We start from the raw sequence: 18,006 nt of genomic DNA, 5'->3' as shown, positions 1-18,006 counted from the left end.
TCTTCACACAGTGCAATATCCGCTTCTGCGGATTGAGGATATCTTCGCTTCGCTGTCTGGTGGGAAACACTTCACCAAGATAGACCTGGCGCAGGCGTACTTACAGATGGAAGTTGATGAAGCGTCACGCCAGTATCTCACGATCAACACACATAAGGGCTTATATCGGTATAATAGACTGGTTTTTGGAGTGGCATCGGCTCCAGCGATTTGGCAAAGGGCCATGGAGCAGGTATTACAGGGAATTCCAGGCACACAATGCTACCTGGACGACATTCTGATTACAGGAGATGATGATAAGGAACACCTCGCGAATTTGGAGCAGGTGCTCACCAGATTGAAAGAGTATGGACTCAGAGTTAATCGCCAGAAATGTGAGTTCTTTCAGAAGCGAATCTCGTACTGCGGTCATGTCATTGACCAGGAGGGGCTTCATAAGTCACCTGACAAGATCGAAGCTGTTGTGAAAGCTCTCGCTCCGGAGAATGTATCCCAGTTGAGGTCGTTCCTTAGGTTGATTAATTATTACCACAAGTTTCTTCCAAATTTATCCACGGTGTTACACCCGCTGAACACTCTTTTGCAAATAGGAGTACCATGGAAGTGGAGCGAGGACTGTAAGCGGGCTTTTCAAAAAAGCAAGGCACTGATCACCTCGAAGGAAGTGTTGGCTCACTTTAACCCAACGCTGCCTATTCGTTTAGCTTGTGATGCTTCTCCATATGGTATCGGGGCAGTGCTCTCACATAAGTTGCCAAATGGCTTGGAAAGGCCAGTCGCGTTCGCATCCAGATCATTGACCTCCGCTGAGCGCAACTATGCTCAGATAGATAGGGAGGCTCTCAGCCTCGTGTGGGGAGTTAAGAAATTTAATCATTACCTGCAAGGCCAAAGGTTTACGCTGCTGACAGATCACCAGCCGTTGGTTTCGATTTTTAACCCTAAGAAGGGTGTTCCAGTTATGACGGTGCAGAGGCTTCAGAGATGGTCCCTTTTCCTAGGGGCACATCAATATGATATCGAATTCAAAGGTACAAAGCAACATGGTAATGCTGATGGGCTGTCGCGCCTGCCACTACCTATAGTGGAAGAGGCACCGGCAGTTGACCTTGTCGAGATATTTCACTCGACCATCATCGAATGCTTACCAGTCACCAATGCGAGTATTGAGAGAGAGACCAGAAATGACCCGACACTGTCTCGGGTCTACGATTTGACAGTGAAGGGATGGCCAACACATGGTGAACCACTGTTACCGGCATTCTCAGCCAGACGAGAGCAGCTGTCCGTCTGTCAAGGAACATTGATGTATGGAACAAGGGTGATTATTCCTCCTAAATTAAGGGAGAGAGTTCTGAAGGAATTGCATGAAGGTCATCTGGGGGAGTCAAGATGAAAGGCCTTGCTAGGGCTTATGTGTGGTGGCCAGGTATCGACAAACAAATAGAGGATCTGACTAAAAGCTGCTCAGGGTGCCAAAAGGTTCAAAATGCACCTCCAATTGCACCGCTGCATCCGTGGGAATGGCCTTCAACCCCATGGCAACGTGTGCATATCGACTTTGCAGGTCCATTCATGGATTCCATGTTTTTGATAGTGGTAGACACACATTCTAAATGGCCAGAAGTGATTAAGATGTCAACCACTACCTCTGAAAACACGATCGCAGTTCTAAGAACCATATTTGCAAGGAATGGGTTACCAGAACAAATATGTTCAGACAACGGACCACAGTTCGTGTCAGAAGAATTCCAGAAATTCATGAAGAAGAATGGGGTGAAACACTATACATCTGCCCCATATCATCCGGCTACAAATGGGTTGGCCGAGAGATTTGTACAAACGTTCAAAAAGGCGATAAAGGCCATGAGCGAAGACCAGATTCCACTACAACACAAGGTGGACAATTTCCTGATGGCATATCGAAACGCCACGCATGCAGTGACAAATCAAAGCCCTGCCATAATGTTCTATAACAGGAGGTTGCGGTCCCGGTTGGATTTGTTAAAACCCAATGTGCGTAGGGAAGTCGAAAACAAACAATTCCAGCATGTAAATAACAAGGGCACTCGGAGTTTCGAAATAGGACAACCAGTGTTGGCCAGGGACTATAGGAATGATAAAGGGCAATCCGGAACAATTCGTGCCCGACAAGGACCCTTGATGTACATGGTAGACGTTGGTGAGAACGTAATACGACGTCATGCTGACCAACTTGTGGAATCGAGAACAAGGGTCGACCCCATGTCTACGGCAGAGACACCAGTCGAAGAAGTTATTGAGCCTGTAGCATCTACTTCAGATTCGAATGTACATGATGATGTTCAATCCATAAGACATCAAATGGATGAGTCACCCCAGCAACGAGAACCAGAGACCCCTGAAAGGCGTTATCCAGCCCGGATCAGGAGGCCTCCTCAGAGACTGAATCTTTGAATAGTTTTGTATGAAAGTTGTGTATATGTTATCCATGTTATGTTTAAATTGGGGTGTACACTGTTAAGCTAAAAGGGGAGGAATTGTAGTGTATGTAACCTGTACCACCTTAAGAGACTACCTTAAGGTGATGAACTACTTTCTGATGGCTCCTGTATATTGTAGTACCGGTGGTGACCACACCGGTATATAAACCCTGTGGAGCAGTTTGTATTTCAGTTCAGCCCTGACCCTCAATTACTAAAGACCTGTTTAAGTATTCTGTTGTCTGTGTACAGTTATTCAGCATAACTACATTTGGAAAAACACAGACTCAACACACTGATTCTCCCACACCAATGTAATGAAGGGTTTCTAATGCTCCCCATATGCGTGAAAGCAAAACACTGTCTGTTACATAACAAAACCAGGGAATGCTAAAACGTAAATATTCACTTGTGTACATAAAGTACCAGAACGTGTTCGTTACACAACACAGCACACTCACTGTTCCTAGAACCAGAGTCGCCGTTTTCTCAGTGCAATATTTTATTTTCAGCTTCTGACAACAAATGGCCACAAATCGATCAAATGTGAAAGTGATTGTGAACCAAACAGAACAGTCTGTGACTGCGTAGAGCAGTATGCCGTGGATATTACACACTTTAATGTTCCTTAAATAAAGGAATTGTGCAGCGTTAACAATGGGAATCTGTCTTAGTATCATGTCAATGATAATGGCCAGTAGATCCGCCGCTGCCATGGACACCAGGTAACGGGTGACACATTTGGAGAGACTGCAACTTCCTCGAGACAGGATCACAATCATCACTAAGTTCATTGTAAGGAAGGTTACAAAACAGAAATTATACATCAGGCTCCAACAGAAGCAGCAACCCAGTGGAGTTCAGTCTGAAATTAGAAGCTACATCCATTTATAGAGACTGATTTATGAAGGAGACTAACTTTCTGATGGAGACAGTGTTTACAGTAAAGGCAGCAACAAGTTGTCAGACAAATAACGGAACAGGATAAAACTAAGCACAATAATTAACAGGATCAGAAAACAACAGAAAAACCGATCCTGTAATGGGAGATTACTGGTAGATCTTGTAGAAAACAACACTTTGTTGTAGCTGGAGGAAAATATCACCCACAATTCCCAGGTTCAGACGGAAGCCTATGCGGAATTGGCCGTTCGCTACTACAGGTGTCCCAGTGCTGTCGGATTGGGAGGAGCAGGGATGTTCCTTCCTATCACTGGTCACCGACTCTTACTGCAAGGTGCACAGGTGTGGCAGTGAGATGAGAACAGCTTTTGCGGGTTTCTGATGCCTGCTATGGACCCTGTCTAGGTTCTCTCGGTGAAGGCGTTTGTACCCTCATAGCCGTGGGTCCAAAAGATCAGCGTTTTCAGAAAAGGGGAGAAAAAGAGGGAGGTAAAATAAAAAAGCATACACACAGTAGATGGGAAGACATTAAACTAACAGGGAGTTCCAGGGACACTAGAAGGTGGGGATGAACAAGGAGCGAGATATATGAGGCGGTCTCCTCCAGTGGGACTGCAGGTGAGCAGCAACAGAATGAAGCAGAGCGGAGGATGTATAGGTGTATGGTGACGATGTTAGACCTACACTTGGAACAGAGGAAGTGGAGGGCGAAGAAAGACAATATATTTAAATATAAATCAGTATTACCAATAATTGTATTAGAAACACAGTCATTGGATTCATTCAGAGTCAGTTCAGCTCGTGTTGAGTGAGAAGCTCACGGGTTCAAGCCCCTCTCCTGGCCTTGAGCGGGTTAACACTCCAGTTAAATACTGATCAGAGGTGCCCTCCTTCCGGGGAGAGTGTGATCTGAGATCGCCTCGACCCGCTCTTCTCACTCATGGGACGTTAAGGTTGGGATTATTTCAAGAAGAACATGGAGCTTTCGGTGTCATTGCCAACATTGCCGCACCAGACAACATCAACCAAACTATTTACCAGCTGCTGTGTGAAAAATTGCGGCTGATTTTGCTCCAAGTTCTCTCTACTTCATGTGTTTAAATGTGGAAAACGTATTAATTTTCTCACAGATAAGATAAAACGCTGAGTAAATCTAATGTTTAATGTAATTTCAAATGATTACTTTCTGTTCATATATATATTGCAATTAATTTTACAGCACATTTCTCAACACTTTACCAAAATGCTTTTTTAGAGTGTGTTGCAAACAAAAAATTATTGGCTTATTAATTTGAATTGTTTGGGTTTCCAATTGATGACAGAAAGAACATAGGCGATTATCCAAAATCAGGTTGCGCCTCACTGAGAGACTCTCTGAACTGTGCAAGACCTGCATGGCTTTGCATTGATGTGTCAGAATAATGATTAATATTAAGTTTATGGAAATACGATTAATTGACTATATTACTGGAACAAACATTGCACTTGTAATCCTGTCTTAAACATCCTCAACCAATGGGAGGAGTGCAGAGTGGGCGATGGTGGAAAGTCAGACAATGAAGTGGAGCTGGTGGGTTTTCTCAAACGTTTCTGTGTATTTCTGGACTCTCTGTCAGGTCCCTACTGCTCTACCTATTGAACTGTATGCAGAATACGTAACATAATATCTTCCTGAAAACACATTTCTGATCTAATGGGAATGCCCAGTTCCGGCATCAGCCTGGGACAAAGCGCAACATTGCTGGTGTTAAAGAATCAAAGTACAGTAAACTCACAAACATTGTTAAACAGATGGCAGGAGTGAGGCTGCAGTGTCCATTAAACTCAGACAGTGAACAGGCGACTGTGTAGCAAACACATCAAGACGGACACCTTCCAATACCGCTCACCACGAGGGATACACGGGACACAACCAACAACGGGGAAATGATCTAAATCACAACCACAGTAACAATCAATCAAACATGGTCTAGAGAATTACTATCTGCAGAGAAGAGTCGACATTACTGTTGGTGATGAAGTCGAAAACCCTTAACGCTTCCATGTAGCATTTCTTGGCTCACTGTTTAAACAGAGGAGTTAACTGATTTCAGATCAGTGGGTGGGAACCTGGGCTAAAATATGTAACAGCGACAGCTCTTTCAGGTGCGCTAACCTTTCATGTCCCTTCATCATAAACAACAATACTTAACCAACAATTACATCCCAGGAACATGTCGGGATCAGGAACGCTCTAACTGAATATGTGGTGGAAGCTATTCCAATAATAGTTTTAAAAGAGAGTTGGACAGGAACTTGAGGATGAGGAACTTACAGGGTTACCGGTAAAAAGCGGGAATGTGGGACTGAGCATGACTGCTCTTTCACAGAGCCAGGTACAGGTGTGAGGGGCCGAATGGCCTCCTTCTGTACTGTAAATTTCTATGACTCTATGAAAATGAGCGATCTGAGACTGTGGCAGGGAATGGGAGTCACAGAGGAACAGTAACACAGTTAAAGATGGTGCACGGAGTTAATAGTTGAACTTCCCAGGAACATCAATGATCCGAGAGTGTGGAAGATAATGGGAAACACAGAACAAAATAATAGAGTTAAACATGCTTCACAAAGTTAATAGTTGGACTTACTGGGAATACCAACAGCAGCGATGATGGTGTAGTAAATCATTTGTATGTCCCAGATTGCCCACAGCACCCGACGAGTTAGTGGGAAATCCCGAAACATGGTTCTACTTTTGGTGGGAAAGGATGAAAGTTATCAGCGCTCGGAGCACCGCTCCTGCTGAATCAATGGAATAGAGAATTCAAAGGGGCATCTTACTTATATTAGATTTAAAACGCCAGAGAGACGAGCAGATTCCCTGGGAACGGAAATTAATTACAGTCGTTAAACAAACAGACCAAGTTAACCATTTCAGCCCAATACTTCTAACATTACAAAATACAATTAAACAGACATTGCACAAAAGGCAAGAGACACCATTCAACGATCACAATTTCTGAGAAAGATTGGATAGAAAATAAAACGTCTACCCCGCAGTCTGAGAGCAGGGACATGAAGTAAGAGCGGATTCATTGACTGAGTGTAGATTTTGTATGTCGTTAAATTACAATAGACCCCATCTCAGTTATTAATGCCCTGGGCCTTTATGCAATACTAGAGACTATCTCTCTTTATATTACACTAGGCCCGGTCTCTGTTTAGATTACACTCGACCCTGTCTCTGTTTATATTGCACTCGACCCTGTCTCTGTTTACATTACACGAGACCCTGTCTCTGTTTATTTTACACTCGACCCTGTCTCTGTTTATATTACACTGGGCCCTGTCTCTGTTGATTTTACACTCGACCCTGTCTCTGTTTACATTACATTAGACCCCGACTCTGTTTATATTACACTAGACTCTGTCTCTATTTATATTACACTAGACCCCATCTCTGTTTATATTTCACTGGACCCTGTCTCTGTTTTTATTGCACAAGACCCGGTCTCTTTTTATATTACATTAGATCCTGTCTCAGTTTATATTACAAAAGACCCTGTCTCTGTTTATATTACACAAGACCCTGTCTCTGTTAATACTACACTAGACGCTTTCTCTGTTTATACTACACTAGACTCTGTCGCTATTTATATTGAACTGGACCCTGTCTCTGTTTATATTAAACTAGACCCTGTCTATATTTTTATTACACTAGACCCTGTCTCTGTTTATATTGCACTAACTCCTGTCTCTGTTTATATTACACTAGACACTGTCTCTGCTTATATTAGATTAGGCCCTGTCTCAGTTATTACTGCACCAGTCCATGACTCTGTTTAAATTACACTAGACCTTGTCCCTGTTTATATTACACTAGATCATGCCTCTGTTTATATTACACTAGACCCTGTCCCTGTTTATATTACACTAGACCCTGTCTCTTTATATTACACTAGACCCTGTCTCTGTTTATATTACACTAGACCCTGTCTCTGTTTATATTACACTAGACACTGTCTCTGTTTATATTACACTAGACACTGTCTCTGTTTATATTACACTGGACCCTGTGTCTGTTTATATTACACTAGACCCCATCTCTGTTTATATTACACTTGACCCTGTCTCTGTTTATTTCACACTAGAGTCTGTCTCTGTTTATATTACACTAGACCGTGTCTCTGTTTATATTACACTGGACCTGTCTCTGTTTATATTACACTAGACCCAGTCTCTGTTTATATTACACTAGACTCTGTCTCTATTTATATTACACTGGATCCTGTCACTGTTTTTATTATACGATACCCTGTCTCTTTTATATTACATTCGACCCTGTCTCTGTTTATATTATACTAGACCCTGTCTCTGCTTATATTACACGAGACCCTGTCTCTGTTTATATTACACTAGACCCTGTCTCTGTTTATATTACACTAGACCCTGTCTCTTTTATATTACACTAGAACCTGTCTCTGTTTGAATTACACTGGACCCTGTCTCTGTTTATATTACACTACACTCTGTCTCTATATATATTACACTAGGCCCTGTCTCAGTTATTACTTCTCCAGTCCATGTCTCTGTTTATATTACACTAGACTCTGTCTCTGCTTATATTACACTAGACCCTTTCTCTGTTTATACTACACTAGACCCTGTCTCTGTTTATATTACACTAGACCCTGTCTCTGTTTATATTACACTACACTCTGTCTCTGTTAAAATGAAACTAGACCCTGTTTCTGTTTATATTACACTAGACCCTGTCTCTGATTATATTACACTAGACCCTGTCTCTGTTTATATTACACTAGACCCTGTCTCTGTTTATATTACATTAGACCCTGTCTCTGTTTATATTACACTAGACCCTCTCTCTGTTTATATTACACTAGACTCTGTCTCTATTTATATTACACTAGACCCTGTCTCTTTTATATTACATTAGATCCTGTCTCTGTTTATATTACACTAGACCCTGCCTCTGTTTATATTACACTAGACTCTGTCTCTATTTATATTTCATTAGACCCTGTGTCTGTTTGTATTACATTTGATCCTGTCTCTGTTTATATTACACTAGACACTGTCTCTGTTTTTTTACACTAGGACCTCTCTCTGTTTATATTACATTTGACCCTGTCTCTGTTTATATTACACTTGACCCTGTCTCTGTTTATATTACACTACACTCTGTCTCTGTTTATATGAAACAAGACCCTGTCTTTGTTTATATTGCACTAAATCTTGTCTCTGTTTATATTAAACTAGACACTGTCTCTGTTTATATTAGACTTGGCCCTGTCTCAGTTATTACTGCACCAGTCCTTGACTCTGTATATATTACACTGGACCATGTCTCTGATTATATTACACTAGACCCTGTCTCTGTTTATATTACACTAGACCATGTCTCTCTTTATATTACACTAGACCCTGTCTTTCTTTAAATTACACGAGACCCTGTCTCTGTTTATATTACACTAGATGCTGTCTCTGTTTATATTACACTAGACCCTGTCTCTGTTTATATTACACTCGACACTGTCTGTTTTTATATTACACTAGACCCTGACTCTGTTTATATTACACTAGAGCCTGTCTCTTTTTATATTACACTCGACCCTGTTTCTCTTTATATTGCAATCGACCGTCTCTCTCTTTTTATTATTCTAGACCCTGTCTGTATTTATATTACACTAGACCCTGTCTCTTTTTATATTACACTAGACCCTGTCTCTGTTTGTATTATGCTTGATCCTGTCTTAATTATTAATGCTCAAAGCCTTGTTTCTGTTTAAATTGCACTAGGTCATTTCTCAGTTATTAATACACTGGGCCCTGTCACTGTTTCTATTACATAATGTCCTGCCTTAGTTATTATAACAGTAGACTCTGTCTCCATTTATGTCACAGTTGGCCTTGTCTCAGCTTCCATTGCACTATAAACTGTGCCTGTTTATATTACACTAGACCCTGTCTCTGTTTATATTATACTAGACCCTGTCTCTGTTTGTATTACATTAGATCCTGTCTCCATTTATATCATACTCAGCCTTGTCTCAGTTACCACTGCTCTAAACCCTGTCTCTGTTTATATTATACAAAACCCTGTCTTTTTATATATTACACTAGGCCCTGTCTCTGTTTATATAACACTAGACCCTGTTTCTATTTATATTACACTAGACCCTGTCTCTGTTTATAATACACTAGACCCTGTCTCTATTTATATTACACTAGACCCTGTCTCTGTTTATATTACACTTGCATGGTGGCATAGTGGTTAGCACTGTTACCTCACAGCGCCAGAGACCCGGGTTCAAATCCGGCCTCGGGTGACTGTCTGTGTGGAGTTTGCACATTCTCCCTGTGTTTGCGTGGGTTTCCTCTGGGTGCTCCGGTTTCCTCCCACAGTCCAAAGTTGTGCGGGTTAGGTTGATTGGCTATGATAAATTGACCCTTAGTGTTAGGGGGATTAAATACGCGGGGATAGGGTGGGCTATGTGTTGGTGTAGGGGTTACAGGGATCGGGTGGGATATGTGTCGGTGCAGGCTCAATGGGCCGAAATGGCCTCTATCTCCATTGTGGGGTTTCTGTGATTTCTGTGATACACTAGACCCAGTCTCTGTTTATATTACCCTAGGCCCTGTCTCTGTTTATATTGCACTCGACACTCTCCCTGTTTATATTACACTAGACACTGTCCCTGTTTATATTACACTCTAAATTATTACTGCACTAGGCCAAGTTGTTGTGTATATTACAGTAGACTGCATCGCTGTTGATTGCATTCGCTCCTGTCTCACTGATTATGGCAGAAGTCCCTGCCTCTGTGTATATTACACTAGACCCTGACTCTATTTATATTGGCCCAGAAATTCGCGCTCCACGGGTGAGTACGCACGGGGTACTCACCCGTAAGCCCAATGGAAGTGCAGGTTTCGTGCATGCACTGCGCATGTGCGGGAAACTGGAACTCCCGTTCCCTTAAAGGAAAGGGTTCAGAGGTCGAACGCGTACGCCTGAGAGGCAGCGCGTGCGCATGGAACATACGTTTTTTTTGCAGGTTTCTCCGGAAGGGTAAGTCTCCAGGAGTTACACATGTAAAAAGCAGGCACAATGCACAAGGTAAATGGTGAATTAATTAAAATTATAACATTTTTTCCACAGGTTTATTATTTTCAAATACTTTTAGCCCCATTAGAAAATATTTTTTGTTTTCAAAAATTTAAATTATTATTTAAAATAGTTATTTTACGTAATTTATACTTATTTTAAAAATGTGATGTTATAAAAAAAATTATTTGAGGTTTTAGTGATGTTTTGGGGCTTATAGTATTCATAGGTTTGACAGCTCTTCCTGTCAAACTTATGAATGAAGCATTCCCTGCTACCATTGGTGCTCCATGGCCCACGTGATACCAGGGGATGCATCAAACTAACTGCACCCCTGGGATATGCAAGCACTGCACGCCGGCAGTTGGAGGATGCCCAGGATTGGAATTCCACGTGGGCCCATAACTCAATGGCCAGTGCATTAGGTAAGTACAGATCGGGGGCTTGAACCCGTGGGAAGCCTCCGACCGGAATTTCTGGGCCAATATACTGGACCATATCTCATTTATTACTGCACTAGACACAGTCACTGTTTATATTGCACTAGACCCTGTCTCTCTTTGTATTACACTAGACCATGTTTATATTACACTCTAAATTATTACTGCACTAGACCAAGTTGTTGTGTATATTACATGAGACTGCGTCGCTGTTTATTACATTAGCTCCTGTCTCACTGGTTATGGCAGAAGTCCCTGCCTCTGTTTATATAATGCTAGACCATGACTCTATTTATATTATACTAGACCATATCTCATTTATTGCTGCACTAGACACTGTCACTGTTTATATTACAGTAGACCCTGTCTCATTTAATATTGCACTGGTCCATATCTCAGTGCAAATTTCACTCGGCCCTGTCTTAGTTATCACCGCACTTGATCATGTGTGTGCTGAAATTCTACTATGCCATGCTTCTTATTATTGCTCTTGACCATGTACCTGCTCATATCAATCCAGGTCTCATCTCAGTTATTACTGTGCTAGACCATGCCACTGTGTATATTGCATTAGACCACGTCTCTGCTTATTACACTAGCTCCAGTCTCACATACTATGGCAGCAACCCTGTCCCATTTATTAGCCCAACAGACCTTTGCTTTCTTCATATGGCAACACTGTCTCTGTTTATATTACACTAGACCCTGGCTCTCTTTATATTACACTATGCTCTGTCTCATTTATTACTGCACTAGACCCTGTCTCTGTTTATATTAAACTACATCCTGTCTCTGTTTATATTAAACTACATCCTGTCTCTGTTTATATTACACGGGACCCTGTCTCTGTTTATGTTACACTAGACCCTGTCTCTGTTTATATTACACTAGACCCTGTCTCTGTTTATATTATACGAGACCCTGTCTCTGCTTATATTACACTAGACCCTGTCTCTGTTTATATTATACGAGACCCTGTCTCTGTTTATATTACACTAGACCATGTCTCTGCTTATATTACACTAGGCCCTGTCTCTGTTTATATTACACTAGACTCTGTCTCTGTTTATATTACACTAGACCCTGTCTCTGTTTAACTTACACTGGACCCTGTCGCTGTTTTTATTACACGAGACCCTGTCTCTTTTTATATTACATTAGACCCTGTTATTGTTTACATTATACTAGACCATGTCTCCGTTTATATTACACTAGACTCTGCCTCTATTTATATTACATAGAAACATAGAAACATAGAAGATAGGAGCAGGAGTAGGCGATTCGGCCCCTCGAGCCTGCTCCGCCATTCAATGCAATCATGGCTGATCATCCAAATTCAGTACCTGGTCCCTGCTTTCTCCCCATACCCCTTGATCCCTTTAGCCTTAAGAAATGTATCCAACTCCTTCTTGAATACATTGAATGTATTGGCCTCTACTGGCTTCTGTGGTGGGGAATTTCACAGGTTCACCACTCTCTGGGTGAAGAAATTCCTCCTAATTTCTGTCCTAAATGGCCTACCCCTCTCGTTAGACTGTGACCCCTGGTCCTGAACTCCCCGACCATCGGGATCATCCTTCCAGCATCTAGTCTGTGCAGTCCTGTCAGAATTTTATAAGGTTCAAAGAGATCCCCTCTCATTCTTCTAAACTCCAGCGAGTACAAGCCCAATCGACCCAATCTCTCCTCATACATCATTCCTGCCATCCCAGGTATCAGCCTGGTGAATCTTCGCTGAACTCCTTCCATGGCAAGAACATCCTTCCTCAGATAAGGCGACCAAACTGCATACAATACTCAAGATGTGGTCTCACCAAGGCCCTGTATAACTGCAGCAAGATATCCTTGTTCCTGTACTCAAACCTTCTCGCTACGAAGGCCAACATGCCATTTGCCTTCTTAACCGCCTGCTGCACCTGCATGCTTACCTTCAGCGACTGGTGCTCAAGGGCACCCAGGTCTCGTTGCACATCCCCTTCTCCCAATCTATTGCCATTCAGATAATAATCTGCCTTCCTGTTTTTCCCACCAAAGTGGATAACCTCGCATTTATCCACGTTATATTGCATCTGCCATGCTTTTGCCCAATCACCCAATCTGTCCAAATCATCCTGGAGTTTCTCGGCATCCTCCTCAAAGCACACACGCCCACCCAGCTTTGTGTCGTCTGCAAATTTGGAGATATTACATCCAAACACTTGTCTAGAACATTAATATATATTGTGAATAGCTGGGGCCCAAGGACCGATCCCTGTGGTACCTCACTAGTCACTGCCTGCCACTCGGAAAAAGACCCTTTTATTCCAACACTTTGCTTTCTGTCTGCCAACCAGTTCTCTATCCAAGTCAATACCTTGCCCCCCATCCCATATGCCTTAACTTTACACTCTAATCTCTTATTCGGGACCTTATAGAAAGCCTTCTGAAAGACCAAATACACCATATCCACTGGTTCTCCCTTATCTATTTTACAAGTTACATCCTCAAAAAATTCCAGGAGATTAGTCAAGCATGATTTACCTTTTGGAAATCCATGTTGACTTTGTCCGATCCTATCACTGTTTTCCAAGTGCTCTGCTATTACATCTTTTATAATGGACTCTAGCATTTTCCCCACTACCAATGTCAGGCTTACCTTTAGCCTTAAGAAATATATCCAACTCCTTCTTGAATATATTTAATGAATTGGCCTCTACTGCCTTCCGTGGTAGAGAATTCCACAGGTTCACCACTCTCTGGGTGAAGAAATTCCTCTTCATTTCTGTCCTAAATGGCTTACCCCTTATCCTTAGACTGTGACCCTTGGTTCTGGACTCCCCGACCATCGGGAACACACCAAGCCACATTCACACATCATCCCAACTCACAGCAAGGCCATTCACCCATAATCCTTACTCAAACCAAGCACCATTCACCCATTATCCTAACACACAACAAGACCCAATCACCATCATCCTAACTCAAACCAAACCCCAGTTACTCATCATCCTAACTCACACCAAGACACATTCACCCACCATTCTAAGACACACCAAGCCCCGTTCACCCATCATCCTAATTCACAACAAGGCCATTCAACAATCATCCAAAATCACACCAAGCCCCATTCACCCATCATCCAAAATGACACCAAGCCCATTCACCCATCAACCTAACTCACACCAAGCCCCATTCACGCATCATCCTAACTCACAACAAGCCCCATTCATACATCATCCCAACTCAATTCAAGCCCCATTCACTCAGCATCCGAATTCACTCCAAGACCCATTCACCCATCATCCTAACTCACACCCAGTCCCATTCACTCATCATCCTAACTCACTCCAAGCCCCATTCACTCATCATCCGAACTCACTCCAAGACCCATTCACCCATCATCCTAACTCACACCCTGTCCCATTCACCCATCAACCTAACTGACAGCAAGCCCGATTCACCCATCGTCCATCTCACAGCAAGCCCCATTCACCCATCATCCTAACTCACACCAAGTTCCATTCACCCATCATCCTAACTCACACCAAGACACATACACACTTCATCCTAACTCACACCAAGACCCATTCACTATTCATCCTAACTCACACCAAGCCCCGTTCACACATCAACCTAACTCACACCAAGACTAATTCACCCATCAGCCAAACTCACACAAAGACACATTCACCCATCATCCTAACTCACACCAAGTCCCATTCACTCATAATCCTAACTCACAGCAAGCCCCATTCATACATCATCCCAACTCACACCAAGCCCCATTCACTCAGCATCCGAACTCACTTCAAGACCCATTCACCCATCATCCTAACTCACACCCAATCCCATTCACTCATCATCCTAAGTCACGCCAAGCCCCATTCACTCGTAATCCGAACTCACTCCAAGACTCATTCACCCATCATCCTAACTCACACCCAATCTCATTCACCCATCATCCGAACTCACAGCAAGCCCGATTCACCCATCATCCTAACTCACAGCAAGCCGCGTTCACCCATCATCCTAAATCAAACCAGCTCCCATTCACCCATGATCCTAACTCACACGAAGACTCATACACATTTCAAACTAACTCACACCAAGACCCATTCACTAATCATCCTAACTCACACCAAGCCCCATTCACACTTCATCCTAAATTACACCAAGACTAATTCACCCATCATTCTAACTCACACCAAGACACATTCACCCATCATCCTAACTCACACCAAGCCCCATTCACCCATCATCCTAACTCTCACCAAGACCCATTCACCCATCATCCTAACTCACACCAATCCCCATTCACCCATCATCCTAACTCACACGAAGACCCATTCACCCGTCACCCTAACTGTCACCGTGCCCCATTCACCCATCATCCTAACTCACACCAAGACCCCTTCACACATCATCCTAACACACACCAAGACCCATTCACCCATCATCCTAACTCACACTCAGTCTCATTACCCATCATCCGAACTCACAGCAAGCCCGATTCACCCATCATCCTAACTCGCAGCAAGCCCCGTTCACCCATCATCCTAACTCAAACCAGGTCCCTTCACCGATGATCCTAACTCACACCAAGACACATACACATTTCAACCTAACTCACACCAAGACCCATTCACTAATCATCCTAACTCACACAAAGCCCCATTCACTCTTCATCCTAAATTACGCCAAGACTAATTCACCCATCATTCTAACTCACACCAAGACACATTCACCCATCATCCTAACTCACACCAAGACCCATTCACTCATAATCCTAACTCACACCAAGACTAATTCACCCATCATCCTAACTCACACCAAGCCCCATTCACCCATCATCCTAACTCTCACCAAGACCCATTCACCCATCATCCTAACTCACACCAATCCCCATTCACCCATCATCCTAACTCACACGAACACCCATTCACCCATCATCCTAACACACACCAAGACCCATTCATCCATCATCCTAACTCACACCAAGCCCCATTCACCCATCATCCTAGCTCTCAGCAAGACCCATTCACCTATCATCCTAACTCACACCAATCCCCATTCACCCATCAACCTAACTCACACGAAGACCCATTCACCCATCACCCTAACTCTCACCATGCCCCATTCACCCATCACCCTAACTCACTCCAAGAACCCTTCACACATCATCCTAACTAACACCAATTCTAAGTCACCCATCATCCTAACTCACACCAAGACACATTCACCCATCATCCTAACTCACACCAAGACCCATTCACTCATAATCCTAACTCACAGCAAGCCCCATTCATACATCATCCCAACTCACATCAAGTCCCATTCACTCAGCATCCGAACTCACTTCAAAACCCATTCACCCATCATCCTAAGTCACACCCAGTCTCATTCACTCATCATCCTAACTCACTCCAAGCCCCAGTCACTCATAATCCGAACTCACTCCAAGACTCATTCACCCATCAACCTAACTCACACCCAGTCCCATTCACCCATCATCCGAACTCACAGCAAGCCCGGTTCACCGATCATTCTAACTCACAGCAAGCCCCGTTCACCCATCGTCCTAACTCACACCAAGACCCATTCAGCCATCATACTAACTTACACCAAGGCCATTCGCACCTCATCCTAACTCACACCAAGCCCCATTCTCCCATCATCCTAACTCACACGAAGCCCCATTCTCCCATCATCCTAACTCACACCAAGACTCATTCATCCATACTCCTTACTCACATCAAGCCCCTTACACCCATCATCCTAACCCGCAACAAGCCCCATTCACACATCATGCTAACTCACAACAAAACACATTCACCCATAATCCTTACTGACAGCAATCCCCATTCACCCATCATCCTAACATAGAAACATAGAAGATAGGAGCAGGAGTAGGCCATTCGGCCCCTCGAGCCTGCTCCGCCATTCAATGCGATCATTGCTGATCATCCAAATTCAGTACCCGGTCCCTGCTTTTTCCCCATACCCCCTGATCCCTTTAGCCTTAATAAATATATTCAATTCATTCTTGAATATATTTAATGAATTGGCCTCCACTGCCTTCTGTGGTAGAGAATTCCACAGGTTCACCACTCACTGGGTGAAGAAATTCCTCTTCATTTCTGTCCTAAAGGGCCTACCACTTATCCTTAGACTGTGACCCATGGTTCTGGACTCCCCGACAATCGGGAACACACCATGACGCATTCACACATCATCCTAACTCAAAGCAAGACACATTCACCCATAATCCTTGCTCACACCAAGCCCCATTCACCGATAATCCTAACTCACAACAAGACACAATCACCCATCGTCCTAACTCACACCAAGCCACATTCTCTCATCATCCTAACTTACACCAAGACCTATTCACGCATCATCCTAATTCACACCAAGCCCCAGTAACTCATCATCCTAACTCACACCAAGATCCATTCACGCATCATCCTAATTCACACCTAGCTCCAGTAACTCATCATTCCAACTCACACCAAGAACCATTCACGCATCATCCTAATTCATACCAAGCACCAGTAACTCAACATCCTAACTCACACCAAGACCCATTCACCCACCATTCTAACACACACCAAGCCCCGTTCACACATCATCTTAACTCACAACAAGACCATTCACCCATCATCCAAAATCACACCAAGCCCCATTCACCCATCAACCCAAGTCTCACCAAGCCCATTCACCCATCATCCTAACTCACAGCAAGCCCCATTCACGCATCATCCTAACTCACAGCAAGCACCATTCATTCATCATCCTAACTCACACCAAGCCCCATTCACACAGCATCCGAACTCACTCCAAGACACATTCAACCATCATCATAACTCACACCCAGTCCGATTCACTCATCATCCTAACTCACTCCAAGCCCCATTCACTCATCATCCGAACTCACTCCAAGACCCATTCACCCATCATCCTAACTCAGACCCAATCCCATTCTCCCATTATCCTAACTCACAGCAAGCCCCGTTCACCCATCATGCTAACTAACAGCATGCCCCGTTCACACATCATCCTAACCCACACCAAGCCCCATTCACCCATCATCCTTACTCACACCAAGCCCCATTCA

This window comes from Somniosus microcephalus, chromosome 4 (assembly GCF_052327205.1).
Source record: "Somniosus microcephalus isolate GS21.2 chromosome 4, FLI_Smic_1.0, whole genome shotgun sequence".
Taxonomy (NCBI): Eukaryota; Metazoa; Chordata; class Chondrichthyes; order Squaliformes; family Somniosidae; genus Somniosus; species Somniosus microcephalus.
Note: the sequence above shows the minus strand (reverse complement) of the source record.